This window comes from Melanerpes formicivorus, unplaced genomic scaffold (assembly GCF_026170545.1).
Source record: "Melanerpes formicivorus ecotype bairdi unplaced genomic scaffold, bMelFor1.0.p_v2 SCAF_2, whole genome shotgun sequence".
NCBI classification, from domain to species: Eukaryota; Metazoa; Chordata; class Aves; order Piciformes; family Picidae; genus Melanerpes; species Melanerpes formicivorus.
In genome coordinates this window covers 58,614,109-58,634,685 of record NW_027142354.1, presented here as the reverse complement: position 1 = coordinate 58,634,685, position 20,577 = coordinate 58,614,109, and the positions used below count along the sequence as shown (strand labels likewise).

At 52.5% G+C, this 20,577-nt stretch overlaps 1 protein-coding gene across 2 annotated transcripts in view; it reads left to right on the top strand.

Annotated features, from left to right (window-relative positions):
- Window positions 1–5,865: 5,865 nt before the first annotated feature.
- The window catches only part of SMAD5 (SMAD family member 5), a 36,844-nt gene continuing 22,132 nt past the window's right edge, over window positions 5,866–20,577 (top strand). The window contains exon 1 of one of the 2 annotated variants that reach the window (XM_068163098.1): window positions 5,866–5,996. The gene's annotated coding sequence lies outside the window, so the exon portion shown is untranslated. Of the gene's footprint in view, window positions 5,997–19,352; window positions 19,515–20,577 lie in introns of those variants that run through there. The other variant, XM_068163089.1, reaches the window with a different exon arrangement.

The following is a 20,577-nucleotide window of genomic DNA, read 5'->3' as shown; positions in this document are numbered from 1 at the left end:
TGTTTGTGATGCATCGCTCCCCTGAGAGGCTGCAAAGCTGTTTCACCCTTCAGCACAAGTGCTAAAACATAATGGAATCCCTACTGAGTGTTTGCATGCCTACCAGAACACAGAATAAAGGCCTAACAGAATGCCCAGTGTGCCCTGCCTATGAGCCTGGATGAGTAAGGAGGCCAAGAGCAAACAGTGGCACTGTGGGAAATATTTGTGGCGAGGGAAGGAAACAATAACAGAAAGTGATAAAAATGGATGATTCTGGGCAGCTCTTTGTGCCCTTGGCAGGAGAGGACATCCTGCAAGCACAGCAGCAGTATGGACTTGTGGCCTTGTTTTCCTCTCTGCTGCCAGCAAGGATTTGAAAAGCCAGATTTTAAGGAGACCTCCAGTGGGCCAGGAGGCTGCTTCTGGTCCCTTTGGTTACAAAAGGAGCCATTCAGCTTGCCAGGAGGACTAGGTGAGAGGGGCTTGGAATGCAGCACTTCAATCTAGTCCTTCCCCCTCCCCCCTTATCATTTAAGTGAGAAGGTGAAATGGGCAGGGATGTAGCATTGCAGCCTGCAAAAGAGGGGCACTAAACGGGGCAGTAACACAGAGCTGGATGCTGCTGTCAGCAATCAGCCCCTATTCAGGAAGCAAGCAGTGAGGCTTTTGCTTGAGCATACCTCCCTCCCCCCTTCCCCCACCCCTCATAACTTAACCTTTACTATATCAATCATCTTATCTGCATTTGAAGTCTCTGCATTTGATGAACTCAGAGAGGTTGCTCAGGAATCTCTCTGGAACCCCAGGAGCTGGCTGCAAGTGATAATTTGCTCCAAAGAACCTATTAACTCTGGCTGATTTCCCCCCACCCCCCGACCCCTCTCTGGTCTCCAGCACAGGCTCAAAGCACTTTTGAAGCCTGACATTTTATTTGATGTTTAAATGCAAAGAACCTAGGAAGAATTGTCCTGAATTATTGCCATTTACACGAAGGAAGTGAACTTCTGTGGAGGTCCAAAAGCCCTTCTGTGCTGGGATGGTTTCACTTGGCTCTCCCATCTCCCATTGATGCAGCACCCAACGGGCAGTGATGGTTACAGTGTGGTAAAGCTGGTGGAAAGAACAGGATTATCTCTGACTAACTACAGGCTTTTCCTACCTCAGGAGTTGAAATCATTCTGCCTTTGGATGTTTGTTTCTGCCTTCCAGAAGAAAGGACTAAATAAGATGTTTAGGGCTTCTGCCTGGCATTTGCCTTTCTCTGGGCAAAAGGGGGAAGCAAGCAACCAGAGACAGACCTCTGCAAACCAAAACCATAGTGTTTCTTCAGGTTAACATGTGTCAGTCAGGCCCAGGGCAGGCCTGGGGGAAAGCTGCCCTGCTCAGCATTTTTGTTGCCCATGAATTTTGGAGCCACCAGCAGCAGCCCCACTACGCTGACATTGGAGAGAAACCCCTGAGTGCTCATGGTGAGCTTCTCACCACCTCACTTCAGCACCACTCATCTTCTTTTCCTGCAGCAATACTGGCCTGCAGGAGGGAAAGTCCACTCTCTCTCCACCTCTCTGGGCTGGAGCAGCTCCTGGATGCGTGTGATGGTACAAGCAAGAGCTCCTAGGGATACCCTCAAAGGTATGTGTGGCAGTTCAGGTGCTGGCAGCTGCGGTGCCCGGGCTGTACCACGGTCACCTCCCAGCTCTCGCAGAGCTGAGCAGCTGCTGGCAGTTTCTGAGCTCCCTGAATCACTCGAAGCCCTTTCAGAACCCTTGGGTTTGAAGGCAGAGAGGTTTCTTGGCTGGGGTGCTCCCAATATCCGCTCAGCATTGTTGTTCTTCTGCTGGGGCTATTTTTTCCTGCAGATGAAAATGCAGCAATGATCAGGAGGTAGGGATGGCAGTCTGGGGCATGCAGGCAGTGCAGTTGTTGGGGTTGGTCTGGGCATTTATTTTTCCTTTCTTTAATATCATTCCCTCTTCATATCACTATCCACAGAGGTAAATGTAAGGCAAACAAATTCCTGGCTGGCTGGATTGGCTTTTTGGCCTTGTTCCATAAACACCAGAGTGTTAGAAAACCCTGAAAATATTTTTCTTCCCCTCCCCGCCCCCCCCCCCCCCCCCCTTCTTTTCATTAATTAATTTAAGACAGCACCACACAGTTTATTTCCTTTAAAACTGGTGGTACCACTGGCATGATATGCTGTCAGTCCTCCACTCACATCAGCAATACCCCAGCCTGGGGACGGGGGCTTAATCAAACCATTCATTTTGCCTTTTACTGCTTTGGTGGGGAAAAGCTGTTAATGAGGAGAACCATGCTGAAGGAAACTGCTTTTCTGGCTCTGCCTGCCAACAGGTTTATTCTTCTTACAAACAATTGGTCCCCCTTAATGACCGGCCCATACCGTATTTACTAGCTACCGCCGAGCATTCCCAGACCCCGCAGTCTTCTGCCTGTGAAACACTTGCTCATTGTGATCTCACCTCATGATACAGAATCTCTCCATTCAAGTTTATACATGACGTGGAAAGCCTCTGAGATGTACGCTGGGGTGTAAAAGGAGTGTAATTCCCCTGGAATGAAAGGGACGTGCCAATTTACGCCAAGGGAAGCTGTGGCCCACAACGGCTGCGAGAGGTTTGCTTTTGTCTAGCGAACAGGCAGGCAAACCTCCTTCATTTCCATGGGGAACAAAGCTGATGGCTCTCCTCGCTCAGGTTCAGGAGGAGATCAAAGATGGCACAGCTTCTTGCAGGGCAGCAGACAATTAAGGTGATAGTATCAGGGAAATGAGAATCTGTTCGGTGCCTCGGTGTTTCCCCTCATGGACTGGAGGAGGACTGGGTTAGCATTTTCTGTCTTTAGGCAGCAAGGTAACTCTCATTTGCATGTTTGTCAGTTTGTGCTTGAGAGGAGGAGATTTACTTAAAAACAAGCTCAGCCAGCTACCTGAAATGCCAATGCTCTTATTATCCCGAGAGAGCAAAGCACTTAAGCCCGTGATTAAAATGAAGTTAATTGAATTTAAGCATGTGCTTAAAGTGAAGCATAGCCCTAAATACTTGGCTGCACAGACAGGAGGTTAGTCTGGTGCTTACATGCAAGCACTGACTCTTAAACTAGAGCTTTGAGCTTTCTATCAGCAGGCCCAACTACCTTACTAATAAAATCAGACTTTCTCTCATACATTTGTTCAGTAAAGATCAAGGTGCTGCTTATATGAGCAAGTGGCAGAGTAGGTCTGAGACAGGAACACAAATGCCAGGCTCTGGCTGTGCTGAGTTACGTATAAGAAAAGCAGGGAGAAGCTAATTTCAGGTCGAATTGCCTGGCTTTCTCAGAAACACATCCTTGGGAATCTAGAATGGCCACACCACCAGGTTCTGTCAGTCCCCAGATGTCAGCATTCAGGGGCAGGGGGAACTGCAGTGCAGCAGCACTCTGTTCTTACACCTGAGGGCCTCAGTATCAGGCTAGGCTTTGGAATGCCAACTTGAGGGCTGAATTAGACATTTCAGCTCTGAATTTCCACTGATATCTAGCTGGTATCAGATAGATATCACCCACAGCAGCTTGCATTTCCTTTTCAGACAGTGAGCCAGCCCTCTGCATGGCCCCCAAGGTGCAGATGCACCGGGAACTCCCAGCCTCCGAGCGTTCTGCTTTGCTTTGTTCTTCATCGCTTTTGTAGCACTTCCTGGCATTCAGTGCACTTCTTGGTGATCCAAAATGCATTCAACACCTGCATCAAACTGTTATCAAATGTTGTTTCTGTGTAATAATACCTGACCTAGTTTTAAAAGTCCCTGCTCACTGCAGGGGGTTGGACTGGTGACCTTCAGAGGTCCTTTCCAACTCAAAGCATTCCGTGACTCTGTCAGAGGATGTCCTCCTGGATGTGACTTCTCTCCCACATGTGCAGATCTATGTTTATACCAGATTTCATCTGCCTTTTGTTTCCCACTCAGTAGGGCCAACTCCTTCCTTGGTTCCTCACACTGGGTCCCCATCATCGCTTTCCTAGACAATTCAGTTGTTCATAGATCATCATCTTGCCTCCTGCAGCTCACTCTGCAATAGCTTGAGCAGCATCAATGGGCACATGCTTGCCTGTGAAATTCCACTTCTCTCTGCTGTGAAAGTAACCAGGCATTGCTGCCCTGTGCTGCCTTGCCTCTGAGCACTTCACCTCCTTAGGAGACCATCACCTCCTTTCCCCTGGCACAGCATCTCACAGTTTCACAGTATCGCCAGGGTTGGAAGAGACCTTGAGGATCATAGAGTCCAACCTGTCACCACAGACCTCAGGACTGGACCATGGCACCAAGTGCCACATCCAATCCCCTCTTGAACACCTCCAGGGATGGTGACTCCACCACCTCCCTGGGCAGCACATTCCAATGACCAATGACTCTCTCAGTGAAGAACTTTCTCCTCACCTCCAGCCTAAACTTCCCCTGGCACAGCTTGAGACTGTGTCCTCTTGTTCTGGTGCTGGGTGCCTGGGAGAAGAGACCAACCACTTCCTGGCTACAACCACTCTTCAGGTAGTTGTAGAGGGCAATGAGGTCACTCCTGAGCCTCCTCTTCTCCAGGCTAAACAATCCCAGCTCCCTCAGCCTCTCCTCATAGGCACCCTCAGACAGGTGGGATGCAGAATACAGCACTAAAAATGTTATCTTCCTCACACTCTGCCTGGATCCTTCAAAGAAGTTCGGTAGTGATCTGCAAAGCCTGACTCTCCTTTGAGAGTGTCCTCAGGGTATCCCTTGCAGGGGGTGTCTGACCCTTCCTGCCTGCTGTTAGCTGAAATCTTGCCAGATAATTTGAGCTCTGGAGCTCTGGCTTGTGGTGTGGAGGAGACTCAGGCTTCCTCACAAGCTAGGCTTTGAGCTGAGCTGATCATCTAGACACAACTCCAGACACCTTCCTGAAGAGCAGTGGCTAATGATTAGCCATGATCATAGCAACCTCACCGCTTCAGTAAGAAATGCTTTGGTTCTGCAAGCACCTAATGGCAGGAATTTTAGGGTTTGTGTTTTAAGTGGTTCTTCTAGGGTGTGCAGCTGTCAGACTGTTCCTATCAACTGGACTTTGAAACCTCTCTGAGCTCTGCTGCCAACAAGACTAGTCAGCTTTTGTTGTGTTTAGCTCAGTACTCACAGAGACCAATCTTTTGCAGACTGACACTCCTATTTCTAATTGTTCCTCTCTATTTCTCTGTCTCTGCATATAGACAGCCTGGTCAAATGCAGATGCAGAAGGCCTGGGAAGAAGCTCATTTATACTTTATCATTGCCTTTTTCACCTGAAAAGTGCCATTATCCTCATGAAACTGGCCCAGCTTGAGAGGTGTGTGTGCAGGAGTGCATAGAATCTGCACCACCTTACATGTGTGGATGTGTACCTGTCTGTGTTTCTGGGTGTGCATACATTGATCCCTGTACCTGCCTCTGTGTGTATATATCTTCACTGATATGTGCTCTACACATATATACACACTTCTACCCATTCAGGTCATGACTACTCTTAAGAGACTTAATGCAAAAAGCCTGTACCCTTGGATTCTAGCTGTCCCCCGGTTTGCACACTGCATCACTTACTCCCCAAGAGGGATCAGGCAGCTCCGGCAGAGGCAGGATTTGCACCGGCAAAGGGCTTTCTGGTCTCCGGGTCGCAGGAAAAGCCACAGCACAAAAGATGGCTGCATCGCATCGGACCCGAGAGCATTATTACAGGATGAAGGAAGGAAGCAAAAATAGACTTGACACACAAGTATTGCAGAAAGTTTCTAAAGTGGGAATTTGAATTCTCCGCAGCCGACGCTGGGTGTGCTGCGGGGCTGTCACCCGATCCCCTCCCTGCGCCCCGGAGCGCTGGCGACCCTCCGCGGGGCTCCTCCCCGCCTGCCTTCCCCGCAGGAGAGCCAGCCAGAGGGAAGGAGAAATCCCCGGGAAGCGAGCTAGTGAGCAAAGAAAGGGTCAGAAAATGGAGCTGCAGTAATTTGCTGGCAGGTAAAGCTGTGCTCAGCCGCTGTCGGGTGTGGGTTTGTGTTTACGCGAGGCTGCTGCTGCTGCATTCGCTCCGCTTTGAAGCAGCAGCGAGAAGGAGGTCGGTGCAGATGGCGTCACTTCAGAAAAGTTTCCAGATTTTACTGAGCTGCTTGCTTGTTTTCTTTTTCCTTTTCAGGGTGGTGGTGTGTGTGTGTGTGTGGGGGGGGGGGGGGGTGTTGGACTATTTGTTGTGCAAGTGGGTGAGATCTAAATATACCCCTGTGGAAAAAAAACCCACCCCCGAGGTAGTGGCACCGATAGCAGAGGCTATTGTTGACTTCGGGGAGTCCAATTAAATCCTGCGGCGCTAATTATTTATTTAATTACCGGGCAGAGAGCAGGAATCCTCTCTGGCTACGTTAATGGAGTCGCAATAATGCAGTTAGGGAGAGGTTTGGGGTTTTTTTTCTCCCCCCCAACCTCCCTGCTCGCAAATCTGCATAGCTATAGGCAAGCACGGGCTGGAATGCGAACCTTGCAGGACAAAACATTTCGGCTTTGTTGTAGGAGTTGTGTTTCAGTCTCGGGTTAGCAAACTCTAATGAATTTATATGTGGGGGCTCTGTTTGTTTGGTTTGGTGGTGGTGGTTTTGGCGTTGCGGTGGTTTTGTTTTCTTTTCTTTTGTAGCTTCAGCTCAATCCAAACATAACATTCCAAAAGGATAAAATCTGTTACAAAATAAAAGTGACTTTGTGACAGCTGATCTTAGTGCCGGGGTCTAAAAATTCTCTGAGAGCACCCCGAGAATCCTGACTGTCATTCCCAAGATGTGGTGAATTGTAATTAGGCTTCTGAACTATTTTGGTGACAGAGCCTTACATGGGGCCCATGGGAGCAGCTGGAGTGTTTGGGAGCTTTGCTTTTGTGCCTTTACTGTGTGACATGGGAGGGTGTCCAGGCAGTCACAATACTCCTTGTTTATTTCAGATCGCACAAATGTCACCCAAACTGCAAACGTGCTCTTTGCCTTGGGGTTTTCCTTCCTCTGCTTCCTTTTGAAGCCTGTGCCATAGGGCAGCGCTTAAAGTGGGGCAGAGGATTCTTCAACAGTAAAATGATGATTGTGAGAAGAACATTCTTATTATTGAGAGGGGGGAAAAAATCCTCCTTTGTGAATGTGTTTGACTGGCTTCTCCTCCCATGTTTTTGAAAATGATCCTGTTCTTCCAAAAAGCAAGGAGAGGGCCTTAGAATTTCTGTGGCAAGGCTGCAAAGAGCAGCAAACAGCCTGCGCCCTGCTGCCCAGAAGCTCTTCCATCTGAAAGCAGACAGCCTTGTGCTTCTATATGCAGATCTTGATAACACAGAGGAAATTATTAAACCCAAATATTTGGTCATGAGGGTGGGGGAAAGAAGTTGTGCCATGAAATTGAAATACAAGCTGTAGAGGCCCAGCATCCTGCAGCGTGGTGACTGTGTCAGACGCACGGCCAGGAGGAGAAAGTCAGGTCCTGTCGGTTCCTACCTGGAGTCCTCTGCACTGCCACCACTAATTGCTTGGTGTTGTGAAATCCAGAGGTGATCAGACTGCTGTTAGAAAGTTAGCTTGTGAGTAATTAAGTAGGTCAAGCTATTCCAAGCTGAGCTGTTACTCACAGGCTGCACTCATCTGCTGTGCCTTCTCTCAAGATCCAGATCAACCCAGGATCCTTTGCAGTGGTCTAAGCCAATAGGCTCTGGGTAGTGAATGGAGAGAGATTGTAGCTATAGGTATTGTTCAGAGACATGGAGTGGGATCAATTATCTGTATTGCAGCAGATCATTTTGATCTCAGACTCTTCCTTGTCCCTTTCCTTCATTTCCAGAGGAAGTGCTGGAGGCTGTGTACTCTGCTTCATCTAAACACTGTGTTTGCTCACAAGCAAAACGTTTCCCTGTCTCTTTAGTCTTATTTTTCTTCCTTTTAAATGTCTGTTCCCCAGTGCTTGTTATATTCCAGCTTCTCCCCAGAGTGGGTGTAACCAGGAGAAGAATTTGGCCCATGAGGCGAGCTAAATTTTCAGTGCTTCTACTATTTAGAGCTCCCTTGTGCTAAAAATAGTTTTCCTGTGGTTTTGGCCCTGGAGCCACAAATACAAGTTTTCAGTGAGCAGTTATTGTGGATGTTGGTCCCAACTGTTGCTACAAGAAATGGAATTCCAGCTCATGACTGTCAGCAGATGGTTCTGTTGAGTGTGAGGCTGCACGTTAGATTTCCTTGCTGCCCCACAGGGAGAAGATGTCCCACCGGTGTGCCAGTGGCCTCCAAAAGGGACCACGCTCAGAAGGCAGCTCTTGGGCTGGGGGTGGGGAAGAGCTCTAGGAAATTTGGGTCTGTGCAGGTGAAGGATACAGCCAGGAGGCTCTGCATTTGGCTAATGGTGTGGGATGTAAAACAAGTGGTAGGAAAGGAGTAAATCCATCAGGAAATAAGACAGAATTGTGTGCATTTTCAGCAGTTTCCATGAAAGAGGAGAGCTCATGGCACTCATGTGGTTACAGGACGGGGAAGGAAGTTAACTCTGCTGCTGGATTCATTCTTCTTCTCTAGCACTTTTTCTATCCCACTTCTGTGGCCCAGCTGCTCTGTGCTCCACAGGTCTGGTTGTTGCAGACAGTCTCTAGAAGACAGAGGCTATCTTTCTTCTGAGCTTAGTAGTGGCTGTTGGAGTCCAGAAAGTGTTCTTACAAAGTGAGCTCATGTTGTGGGAACAGCTGAAAGTCACTGACTGAGAAGAGTGAGAGCACTGCATATTCCTGTGCTGCTTGAGGCAGTGGGGAGGGCAAAGCTGGAGGACAGTCCAGAAAAGCAGCAGCACTGGAGGAATATTCAAAGGAATTGTGCCATTTTGAATTCTTTCCTTTATCATTTCCTCTGTGAGAGCAGCCCATGACTTTGTGTTAATCAGCTGGGACATTGTTTCCATTCCTCCGGGAAGGTTTCCACCCCTCGTTCCAAGAAGCAGTTCCAATTTAGCAGTACTCTGCCCTGGCCAGGCTCTGCCCACAGGTGTCACTGGAAGAGGGCTCACACTCTGATGTGGACTTTGTGATGGTCACAGGCAAAGGCTTCTCTTATTCATTGCTTCTTACACCTCTCACTCTTCCTGCAGTCTCCTTTCCTCCTTCTTAGAATTTTGCCTGTTTTATCTGTTTCTTAGACATTTGTTGTGGAATTGCATGTTCAGTTTTGCCCCCTTTGCTGACTCTCAGATCTCTCCAGCTGGAATATTCCATCCCCAAAATATTCACATTTTTAGTCTGGAGAAGGTCCAGTGGAGGCTAGAAAGATGATTAAGGGCCTGGAGCATCTCTCTGAGGAGGAAAGGCTGAGAGCCCTGGGGCTGTTTAGCCTGGAGAAGAGCAGCCCCAGAGGGGATCTGATCAATGCTGATCAATAGCTAAAAGGAGACAGGAGGATAGGGCCAGAGTCTTTTCAGGGGTGCTTGTGCCAGGCCAAGGGGCAGTGGGCACAATCTGAACCCCAGGAGGTAGCATTTGAACATGAGGGGAAAATTCTTTCCCATGAGTGTGCCAGAGCCCTGGCCCAGGCTGCCCAGAGAAGTTGTGGAGTCTCCTCCTGTGGAGAGATCCAAACCCACCTGGGCACTGTGATCCTGAGCAACCTGCTGTGGGTGCCCTGCTTTAGCAGGGGGCTTGGACTGGATGATCTGCAGAGGTCACTTCCAACCCCCAACACTGTGATTCTGCAGCCTGTGAAAAGACACTGCTGAGCTGCATTTCCAAAAGCTTTGCACAGTGTCTGTGTTTCCAGCCCCTCCCCAGCTGTAGCAGGACTCGGTCACACCTATCCATCTCATTTATTCTTTCAGCCTAGGATGAAAAGTTTGCAGCTTTACATTTGCTGGGAATTATACCTTTGGCTTGCCCTTCCCTCCCCTGCTCTGCAATTTCATGCTGATGTCGTGTATCTGTAGCTGCAGGAAACGAGACTAATTCCTCTTTCCCTTTCTCTGTGCTGCTGTGTGAGTCAGGTCATACGAGGTACCCACAAGTGTGGCTGTAACAATGACAGGGCACATAATTTATTCTAGAATTCAAAGCCTGGGAGCCACTGAGTGTAACTTCACAGGAGCCCACAGCACCCAGAGCCTTGGAGATAAAACACTTCTAATACATTTCCTCCAGACAATAAAATTGTTCATTTTCTTACACCTGTGATGTAAGATTCTCTTGCATCTGTGATGTGGCATCTGTGTGCACACAACATTTCTATCACCTTCCTGGTGTGAGGCAGCCACTCACCACCTACTGCCCTTGCTCTCGGGGTGCTGTCACTTGTGGGGTTGGTTGTTTACCAGGACCAAACGGCCAGAGCGAAGGCAGCCCTCCCTCTCCACTTGCTGCACTCTGCTCGGGCACAGCACCCTCTTTCTGCCTCAAAAACATATGTAAAGGTATGTATAGTATGACAGCCCCTCCTTAGCCTTTCCCACCCTGAAGCTCCTCAGACAGGGATGGCATGTTCCTCTCTTCCCTGCCAAACAAAAAGTGTAAATTCCTTTCTCAGCGCTTCCCCCTTCCCCCATTGCTGCTCAGCTGACAGCTGTGGGAGTGGAACTTTCTGGAGCTCTCCTACCAATTTTCCTCAGTTCTGGTTTGGAGTTAGATTTGGGTCAAATATCCAAGCCATCTTTCACACTACAGCCATTTTTAACAGCTATAAAGCAGCTTTGCCTATGGTGAATGGGGGTAGAGACACAGTTATTGTTTATAGAGATGTGTAGAATCTTTCCTGGAGGTGTTTAAAAGACACTGGGATGTGGTGCTGAGGGACATGGCTTAGCACAGGACTTGGTAGAGTTACATAATGGTTGGACTTGATAATCCCATCCCAAAAGATTCTATATATACTTTTTATGTTCAAGATTGCCCTTTGCCCCCCAGGCAATTGAGAAAGTCGACAGGGCATTAAGTGGAACAATGCAATCATTTTAGCAGCCACAGGAAGGCCAAAGTTTCATAATAAAGCAACTTTGCTTTTGTTTTTCTAAAGCCTGCTTCCTTCTGAGTCCAACAGTCTAGTTGGTTTTCAAACTCTTCATTTCTAATCAAACAAAAATCTCCTTAAGAAACAGAGGGATCAGGTTTGGAACCTGGAGAGAAGAATCAAATACTGCAGTTTAAGATCCCTGTTGAACTTCGTGGTTGCTTCTCGGGCGTGCAAGGCCTGACCGAGCCCAGCAGCAGCCTTTCTCTGGGTTGTTCTGTGCTTTGAGCAGGCTGAGAGGTTACAGCCAGCTCCAGCACAAACACCTGGAGTAGCACAGGCTCATAAGGAGGCGGTTTGGTGTCGTCAGGGCCATTAGGCTGTGTGCAGAGGAATGCCAGACAGGTACTTGTGCCTCAGTTGACTTTACAAGGCAGGACCCAGGGTATAAACACGTGCAGCTCTCCCTGCAGAATGCAAACACACAACGAATAACTCAAGCAGGCAGGTGAGTGGAAGGGCAGCTAGTCACTCGTCCTCAGATGCTCACTGCTGCCTGGCTGAGTGTTGGCATGTCTTAGCTGGCAATGCTAAATGAGGACTCGTGCTTCCAGGAACTGTCACCTCCAGGAATTTGTGAAACCCCATGGTTTCTGCAAACTCTACAGGATGCCTTGAGTCTCCCTGTTGTTAGCCTCTTATGGCACTTGGGATGTTATTGGAACAGACTCACTGCAGCGTGGTACTGGACACCTGAGTGATGGGAACCATGTATGAAGTAGTGGTGAAGCTGGTGTTAACTAAGGGTGTGCAAACTTCATCATTCTATGACCAGTGTCATTTACTTTGTCCTTTTGCTCTGGTCCACTGACTGGAAGGAGAGAGCTTAACTTCAGGCACCTGGGGTTCGCCCATTCAACATCAGTCTGTGACAAAGCAGCAGGGAAAAAATGAGGAGAACAGTTTTTCCACCAGTGGATCATATTCATTATTATCATAGAATCATAGAGTTCTTAGGGTTGGAAGGGACCTCAAGGCTCAGCCAGTTCCAACCCCCTGCCATGGGCAGGGACACCTCACACTACAGCAGCTTGTTCACAGCCACATCCAGCCTGGCCTTCAAAACCTCCAGGGATGAGGCTTCCATCACCTCCCTGGGCAACCTGTGCCAGTCTCTCACCACCCTCATGGGGAACAACTTCTTCCTAACATCCAATCTGAATCTACCCATTTCTAGTTTTTTTTCCATTCCCCCCAGTCCTATCCCTCTCTGACACCCCAGGAAGTCCCTCCCCAGCTTTCTTGTAGCCCCCTTCAGATACTGCAAGGCCACAATTAGGTCTCTTTGGAGCCTTCTCTTCTCCAGACTGAACAGCCCCAACTCCTTCAGTTTGTCCTCACAGCAGAGCAGCTCCAGCCCTCTGCTCATCCTCATGGCCCTTCTCTGGACCTTCCAGCACCTCCAGATCCCTCCTGTGATAGAGGCTCCAGAGCTGGACACAGCGCTCCGGGTGGGGTCTCACGAGTCTGGGTCTGGTGCTCAAGAACCCCTGGCTTGTGAGGATGGCTGTGCTGCGAGCAGCCACGTGCAGCTGGCTTGTAGTTTGAGAGCGAGAACCCTTTGGAAAGCTTAGTTTTGCGAAACATCAGAGGTTTGTCTTGTGCTCTGCTGCCCACTGAGATGCACACCTTCAGCTTTTCTCATCAGCGGAGCTCTCGAACCTCCTCCGCAGGAGGAAGCACATCAGAGCTCTGCTTTGTAGCTTCATCTGACAGCATCCAACTGTTTTGTAACTTCCCAACCCCCCCTAAACACACACACAAAAAAAGAGAACATTTTGTTTCCTAGGGACATGATGGCTGGCACACGAACAACACCTAAAATGCCTGCTGCCAATTTGTTGTTTGTTACTTGGTTTATTAATTAAGTTACACAAAAGGTCTGGAAAAAGACCAACAAGGGTTTTTTTGGGTGGTTTTTTGTTGTTGTTGTTGTTTGGTGGGTTGTTTTTTTTTTTGTCCTGTATTTTTGAGTGCCTGGCCAAAGCAGAACAATTGCTGGTGGAGAGAGAGACAGAGGAGTCCCCAAAGGTTAGCTCTGTTCCATGACTAAATTTACACCAAGGCCTTGCTCCTTCGCCGCTGTCATGAACTTCAGTAGCGATACCCTGTGGGGCTGTGAATTGACCTCTGCATAGATCTGATGGGAGCATGCTGGGGCTCAAACCTGCTGGGGACATCCAGAATAATCAAGAGCCATGTGGTGGTGAACCAGAAGAAAACAGTTGTCTTTTAAACATATTTGTATGTGAAACTGAAACTTCAGTTTGGCTCTCTGGGTATTTTTCTACACTCTTTACATTGCTTTCTCTTCCCCCTCCCCTTTGCTTTCTTGGTGGTTTTTGTTTGTTTCTTTTTCTGTCTGTGTTTTTTTTTGGTTGGTTGGTTTGGGGTTACTTTTGGTTTGGTTTGTTGGTTTTGTTGGGGTTTTGTGTGTGTGTGTGTGTGTGAATGCTTTACCTTTCATTTACACAAATAAAACATGGGAGTTCATGTGGTTTCTTTTGAGATTGCTGCTAGATGTGTTTGAATATACATCTACAAAAAATATCACTATTTCATTACAGCTGCTTCACTGCAGTATTTTTCTCTGTTTGTTTGTTTCCAGGGGTTGGTTGTTTGCTAGGAAGGTTCAGCTGGCACACCAGATGCCAGATCTGTAACTGCTGCAAGGTGGTGTAGCTCCAGGACCCGCAGCAGAGATACAACTAATGATTTTTGCCTCATGGATCTGCTTCTATAGATATTTTACCCTTTTTCCTCCAATGGAAGAAACTCTTCTGTAGCCATCTCTGCAGCACATCACACTGAGGGACTGTTTAATTTGGCCACGTGTAGAAGGTTCCATGTAAACATAAGGAAGAACTTTTTCACCGTGAGGGTGACAAAGCACCGCAGTGGGCTGCTCAGAGAGGTTGTGGAGCGGCTCCTTCTCTGGAGACATGCCAAACCTGCCTGGACACGTTCCTCTGTGACCTACTCTAGGTGATCCTGCTCTGGCAAGGGGGTTGGACTGGATGAGCTTTCAGTGTCCCTTGCAACCCCTCATGTTCTGTGATTCTGTCTGGAACAGGCTCTGAGTGGTCTCCTGAGGAAAGCAGCCTTTGGGTTATGAAGTGATCTTTGTGTAGGAAAAGTTTCCTCTTAAAACCACTTGGTAGGCTGAAGTTTGAAATACTCTCCCTTAATTGTGATGTTCTTCTTGCCCTTATAAAGTTGAGTTCCTCAATGCCATCAGAGTTCAGACCTCAGTGGTGCTTTGTGGTGAGCTCGTGAACCAAGTGAAGACAGAGCTGAACAGGCTTCAGCCTTCCACCTGTTGCCTTAAGGTGTCTCATCTTTTGTAAGGGAAACAAGACCTTGCCAGTCTTGTCTTTTCCTGCAATGAGAGGCCTTTGAATGGACAACTGGCTTTTATTACCAACCCCAATGGAAGTATGCCCATTCTTCAGACCCAGTGGAAATTTAGCTGCTTGGAGTCCCAGCAGTCAAGTGTGTGTTGAGGGCAGCTTAAAAATGAAAACATTCTGACATCAAGTCAGGCCATGGGACTGAATTGTTTAACTTACCCTGGCACCAATCAACTTCCTTAGCAACAAAGGACAAGAAATTAGCAATTATGCCTGCAGTGTGCTAAATCAAGGTCCCAGTTTGTAGCGTGTTGGATGTGGTTTTGGCCTGGTAACTCTCTGGCACTTTCATTCTGTGTTGTTCAACACCTAGCTCTGAGCTAACAGGGATCATTTCCATTTGGTGTGATGAGGGTGGTTATGAAAAAGGAGCTTGGTTTATACTGTGTGAAAATCCTCATCCCTACAGTCACCGAGTCAAAGTGATTTGGGTGGGAAGGGACCTTTAAAGCCCATCCAGTCCAAGCCCCCTGCAGCCAGCAGGGACATCCCCAACCAGAGCAGGTCCCTCAGAGCCACAACCAGCCTGACCTGCAGCGGTGCCAGGGATGGGGAATCTCCACCTCTCTGGGCACCCTGGGCCAGGGGCTCACCACCCTTAGTGCAAAGAGCTTCTTCCCTCTCTTTAGCCTCTATCTCCCTCATTTAACTTCAGCCTCTCCCCCTTTGTGCTGCCACAGCAGGCCCTGCTCAAAACCCTGTCCCCAGTGTTCCCATCGGTCCCTTAAGGACCCAGAGGCTATCAGGAGGGCTCCCTGGAGCCTCCTCCAGGCTGAACCCCAACTCTCTCAGTCTTTCCTCACAGTGGAGGTGCTCCAGCCTCCTCAGGACTAGCCCCTTCTCCTCAGGACTAGCCCTCTCTCCTCAGGACTAGCCCTCTCTCCTCGGGACTAGCCCTCTCTCCTCAGGACTAGCCCTCTCTCCTCGGGACTAGCCCTCTCTCCTCGGGACTAGCCCCTTCTCCTCGGGACTAGCCCTCTCTCCTCGGGACTAGCCCTCTCTCCTCGGGACTAGCCCTCTCTCCTCAGGACTAGCCCTCTCTCCTCGGGACTAGCCCTCTCTCCTCGGGACTAGCCCTCTCTCCTCAGGACTAGCCCTCTCTCCTCGGGACTAGCCCTCTCTCCTCAGGACTAGCCCTCTCTCCTCAGGACTAGCCCCTTCTCCTCAGGACTAGCCCTCTCTCCTCGGGACTAGCCCCTTCTCCTCGGGACTAGCCCTCTCTCCTCGGGACTAGCCCTCTCTCCTCGGGACTAGCCCTCTCTCCTCGGGACTAGCCCCTTCTCCTCGGGACTAGCCCTCTCTCCTCAGGACTAGCCCCTTCTCCTCAGGACTAGCCCTCTCTCCTCGGGACTAGCCCTCTCTCCTCGGGACTAGCCCTCTCTCCTCGGGACTAGCCCTCTCTCCTCGGGACTAGCCCCTTCTCCTCGGGACTAGCCCTCTCTCCTCAGGACTAGCCCTCTCTCCTCGGGACTAGCCCCTTCTCCTCGGGACTAGCCCTCTCTCCTCGGGACTAGCCCTCTCTCCTCGGGACTAGCCCCTTCTCCTCGGGACTAGCCCTCTCTCCTCAGGACTAGCCCTCTCTCCTCGGGACTAGCCCCTTCTCCTCAGGACTAGCCCTCTCTCCTCAGGACTAGCCCTCTCTCCTCGGGACTAGCCCTCTCTCCTCGGGACTAGCCCTCTCTCCTCGGGACTAGCCCTCTCTCCTCGGGACTAGCCCTCTCTCCTCGGGACTAGCCCCTTCTCCTCGGGACTAGCCCTCTCTCCTCAGGACTAGCCCTCTCTCCTCGGGACTAGCCCTCTCTCCTCGGGACTAGCCCCTTCTCCTCGGGACTAGCCCTCTCTCCTCGGGACTAGCCCTCTCTCCTCAGGACTAGCCCTCTCTCCTCGGGACTAGCCCTCTCTCCTCAGGACTAGCCCCTTCTCCTCGGGACTAGCCCTCTCTCCTCGGGACTAGCCCCCTCTCCTCGGGACTAGCCCTCTCTCCTCGGGACTAGCCCCTTCTCCTCAGGACTAGCCCCTTCTCCTCGGGACTAGCCCTCTCTCCTCGGGACTAGCCCTCTCTCCTCGGGACTAGCCCCTTCTCCTCGGGACTAGCCCTCTCTCCTCGGGACTAGCCCCCTCTCCTCGGGACTAGCCACTTCTCCTCGGGACTAGCCCCTTCTCCTCAGGACTAGCCCTCTCTCCTCGGGACTAGCCCCTTCTCCTCAGGACTAGCCCTCTCTCCTCGGGACTAGCCCTCTCTCCTCGGGACTAGCCCCTTCTCCTCGGGACTAGCCCTCTCTCCTCGGGACTAGCCCTCTCTCCTCGGGACTAGCCCTCTCTCCTCAGGACTAGCCCTCTCTCCTCGGGACTAGCCCTCTCTCCTCGGGACTAGCCCTCTCTCCTCGGGACTAGCCCCTTCTCCTCGGGACTAGCCCTCTCTCCTCGGGACTAGCCCTCTCTCCTCAGGACTAGCCCTCTCTCCTCGGGACTAGCCCTCTCTCCTCAGGACTAGCCCCTTCTCCTCAGGACTAGCCCCTTCTCCTCGGGACTAGCCCCTTCTCCTCGGGACTAGCCCTCTCTCCTCGGGACTAGGCCCCTCTCCTCGGGACTAGCCCTCTCTCCTCGGGACTAGCCCTCTCTCCTCGGGACTAGCCCTCTCTCCTCAGGACTAGCCCTCTCTCCTCGGGACTAGCCCCCTCTCCTCGGGACTAGCCCTCTCTCCTCGGGACTAGCCCTCTCTCCTCGGGACTAGCCCCTTCTCCTCAGGACTAGCCCTCTCTCCTCGGGACTAGCCCCTTCTCCTCGGGACTAGCCCTCTCTCCTCGGGACTAGCCCTCTCTCCTCGGGACTAGCCCCTTCTCCTCGGGACTAGCCCTCTCTCCTCGGGACTAGCCCCTTCTCCTCAGGACTAGCCCTCTCTCCTCGGGACTAGCCCTCTCTCCTCGGGACTAGCCCTCTCTCCTCAGGACTAGCCCTCTCTCCTCGGGACTAGCCCCTTCTCCTCGGGACTAGCCCTCTCTCCTCGGGACTAGCCCTCTCTCCTCGGGACTAGCCCTCTCTCTTCGGGACTAGCCCCTTCTCCTCGGGACTAGCCCTCTCTCCTCGGGACTAGCCCCTTCTCCTCGGGACTAGCCCCTTCTCCTCGGGACTAGCCCCTTCTCCTCGGGACTAGCCCTCTCTCCTCGGGACTAGCCCTCTCTCCTCAGGACTAGCCCCTTCTCCTCAGGACTAGCCCTCTCTCCTCGGGACTAGCCCTCTCTCCTCGGGACTAGCCCCTTCTCCTCGGGACTAGCCCCTTCTCCTCAGGACTAGCCCTCTCTCCTCGGGACTAGCCCTCTCTCCTCGGGACTAGCCCCTTCTCCTCGGGACTAGCCCTCTCTCCTCAGGACTAGCCCCTTCTCCTCGGGACTAGCCCCTTCTCCTCGGGACTAGCCCTCTCTCCTCAGGACTAGCCCTCTCTCCTCGGGACTAGCCCTCTCTCCTCGGGACTAGCCCCTTCTCCTCAGGACTAGCCCCTTCTCCTCGGGACTAGCCCTCTCTCCTCGGGACTAGCCCTCTCTCCTCGGGACTAGCCCCTTCTCCTCGGGACTAGCCCTCTCTCCTCAGGACTAGCCCTCTCTCCTCGGGACTAGCCCTCTCTCCTCGGGACTAGCCCTCTCTCCTCGGGACTAGCCCCTTCTCCTCGGGACTAGCCCCCTCTCCTCGGGACTAGCCCTCTCTCCTCGGGACTAGCCCTCTCTCCTCAGGACTAGCCCTCTCTCCTCGGGACTAGCCCTCTCTCCTCAGGACTAGCCCTCTCTCCTCGGGACTAGCCCTCTCTCCTCAGGACTAGCCCTCTCTCCTCAGGACTAGCCCTCTCTCCTCAGGACTAGCCCCTTCTCCTCGGGACTAGCCCTCTCTCCTCAGGACTAGCCCTCTCTCCTCGGGACTAGCCCTCTCTCCTCGGGACTAGCCCCTTCTCCTCGGGACTAGCCCTCTCTCCTCGGGACTAGCCCCCTCTCCTCAGGACTAGCCCCTTCTCCTCGGGACTAGCCCTCTCTCCTCAGGACTAGCCCTCTCTCCTCGGGACTAGCCCTCTCTCCTCGGGACTAGCCCCTTCTCCTCAGGACTAGCCCTCTCTCCTCGGGACTAGCCCTCTCTCCTCAGGACTAGCCCCCTCTCCTCAGGACTAGCCCTCTCTCCTCAGGACTAGCCCCTTCTCCTCGGGACTAGCCCTCTCTCCTCGGGACTAGCCCCTTCTCCTCGGGACTAGCCCTCTCTCCTCAGGACTAGCCCCTTCTCCTCGGGACTAGCCCTCTCTCCTCGGGACTAGCCCTCTCTCCTCGGGACTAGCCCTCTCTCCTCGGGACTAGCCCTCTCTGGAGTCGCTCCTGAAGCGGCCAACCCCTGCTCCGGCTGTTTACAGGCTGGGTTCGTGACCGGCCGCGCAAAGGGCCTCAGCCGCAGCCCAGCCCCGTGGGCAATCCTGGCCGGTGCCACAAAGCCACCTCCGGGCACAGGGGCTGAGGCTGGAGGGCCAGTCTCTTGCTGCTGGGCAGGACAAGGCGCTAGACAGCCCCAGCAAGGCCTTGCCATGGTGGTGTGGCCTTCCCCTGCCGGCTGCCGCGGAGGCTCCGCCTGAAGGAGCCGCTGCGGGACGGCGCCGAACTCGAGGAACCAACTGTGCTCTTCCTCCCTCTTGGAAGTAAATTACTTTTCGGCACCACGCTCTGGCCCTATCAGTTTTATTATGTATCTGACATTCTTTTGCGGGTACAGCTTTGATTGCCCCAGGGCCCTTCCCACAGGGGACCTCGTCCCCGCTCGACTCCGCTGGGCCCGGCCCGGCCCTTCGCGCCGCGTCCGCTTCCTGCCGGCGGCGGCGCTGCGCATGCGCGGCGCGCAGGCTCCCGCCCGCGCTTTGCTCTGCCCCCCCCCGCTCCCGCCCCTCGCACACATCCGGGTCCCGGCGCTGGCCCCGCCGGCGCCGCCGCGCCGCTGTCCCCTCCGCGGGCTCCCAATAAAGTTTTGTTGCGAGCGGGCGGCCGCGGCCCAGCAGGCGCTTCCAGCCTCCCGACGGATACCCGCGCCGGGGAGGCCGTCTCGCTCCGTGCCGGGTGGGTTGGGGAGTCGGATGGTGCGGGGGGGGTGGCGGTGGAGGGGTGGGGGAGAGCTGGGGGGAGCGACGCCTCCTCCGCGCTGAGCTCACCGGCGAGGAGAGGGGTCCGGAGTGGGCCCTGCCGGTGGCTCGGAGGGGCCGAGGCCTCCCCCGGCTGCGCGGGCCTGCCGGTGACGGGTTTGGGGGAGGCTGGGGCCAGGGTGGGGGCTGCAGGGTGGGGGAGGTGGGCGAGCGGCGCGGGGGGAAGGAGCAGCCCCGGCAGGGACGAGGAGCGCAGGAGCCGCGCTGCCGAAGCACGCTTCGTGTCGGTGAGGGAGCCGGCCCCTGCGCCAGCTGCAGCAGCAAACTCTTGCCGTGCTGATGGGCGGCGGGGGCTCGGGAGTTTTTATTTCTCTTCCTTTCTCTTCCTCTCTCCCTATGTATTTTATTTTCCCTTTCTTTTTTTTTCGGTGGTTGTTTTTTTGGTGTGGTTTTTTTTCGCGACGAGCAGCTCCTGCGCCCAGCCGGAGCGGGGCCTGGCCGAGCCTGAGCGGGGAGTTAGCAAACCCTCGCGTTTCCAGCCCGTGGGCAGAGAGGCGATGCTGGAGCACACACACACACAGAGACACGCGTGTCCACCTTGGCCCTGCTTGCTGCCGCCAGTGCTGACAGCTGCCTGCCAAGGCTGAGGCCGCTGAAGTGATTGAGAAAGGCAGGAGTTTTTTTGTCTTCTGCGGGTTGTAAACTTAATAGAGGAAATAGGGCTTGCGGTTAGAAGGCACAAGACTGGAAATCAAGTGATCTGTGCTCTCTTCCAGTGGTGTAGTTCCTGATGTGACTTCAGGCTAATTAAATGAAGGTATTTCTCAGTAAAATGAGGTAGGAAAGAATTGATTCAGCAGGAGTTGTTAAGCACGGTGTTGCTGAACAGACTGAGCTGCTGGGTGGGTTGCTGAGCAGATTCAGTCGTTGAAGGGCAGCGAAGCGGTCTGGAGAAGGAGTCTTGTAAAGAGTGGCTTGAGGGAGCTGGGGTTGTTTAGTCTGGAGACACGGAGGCTGCAGGGAGACTCCAGTGCTCTCTA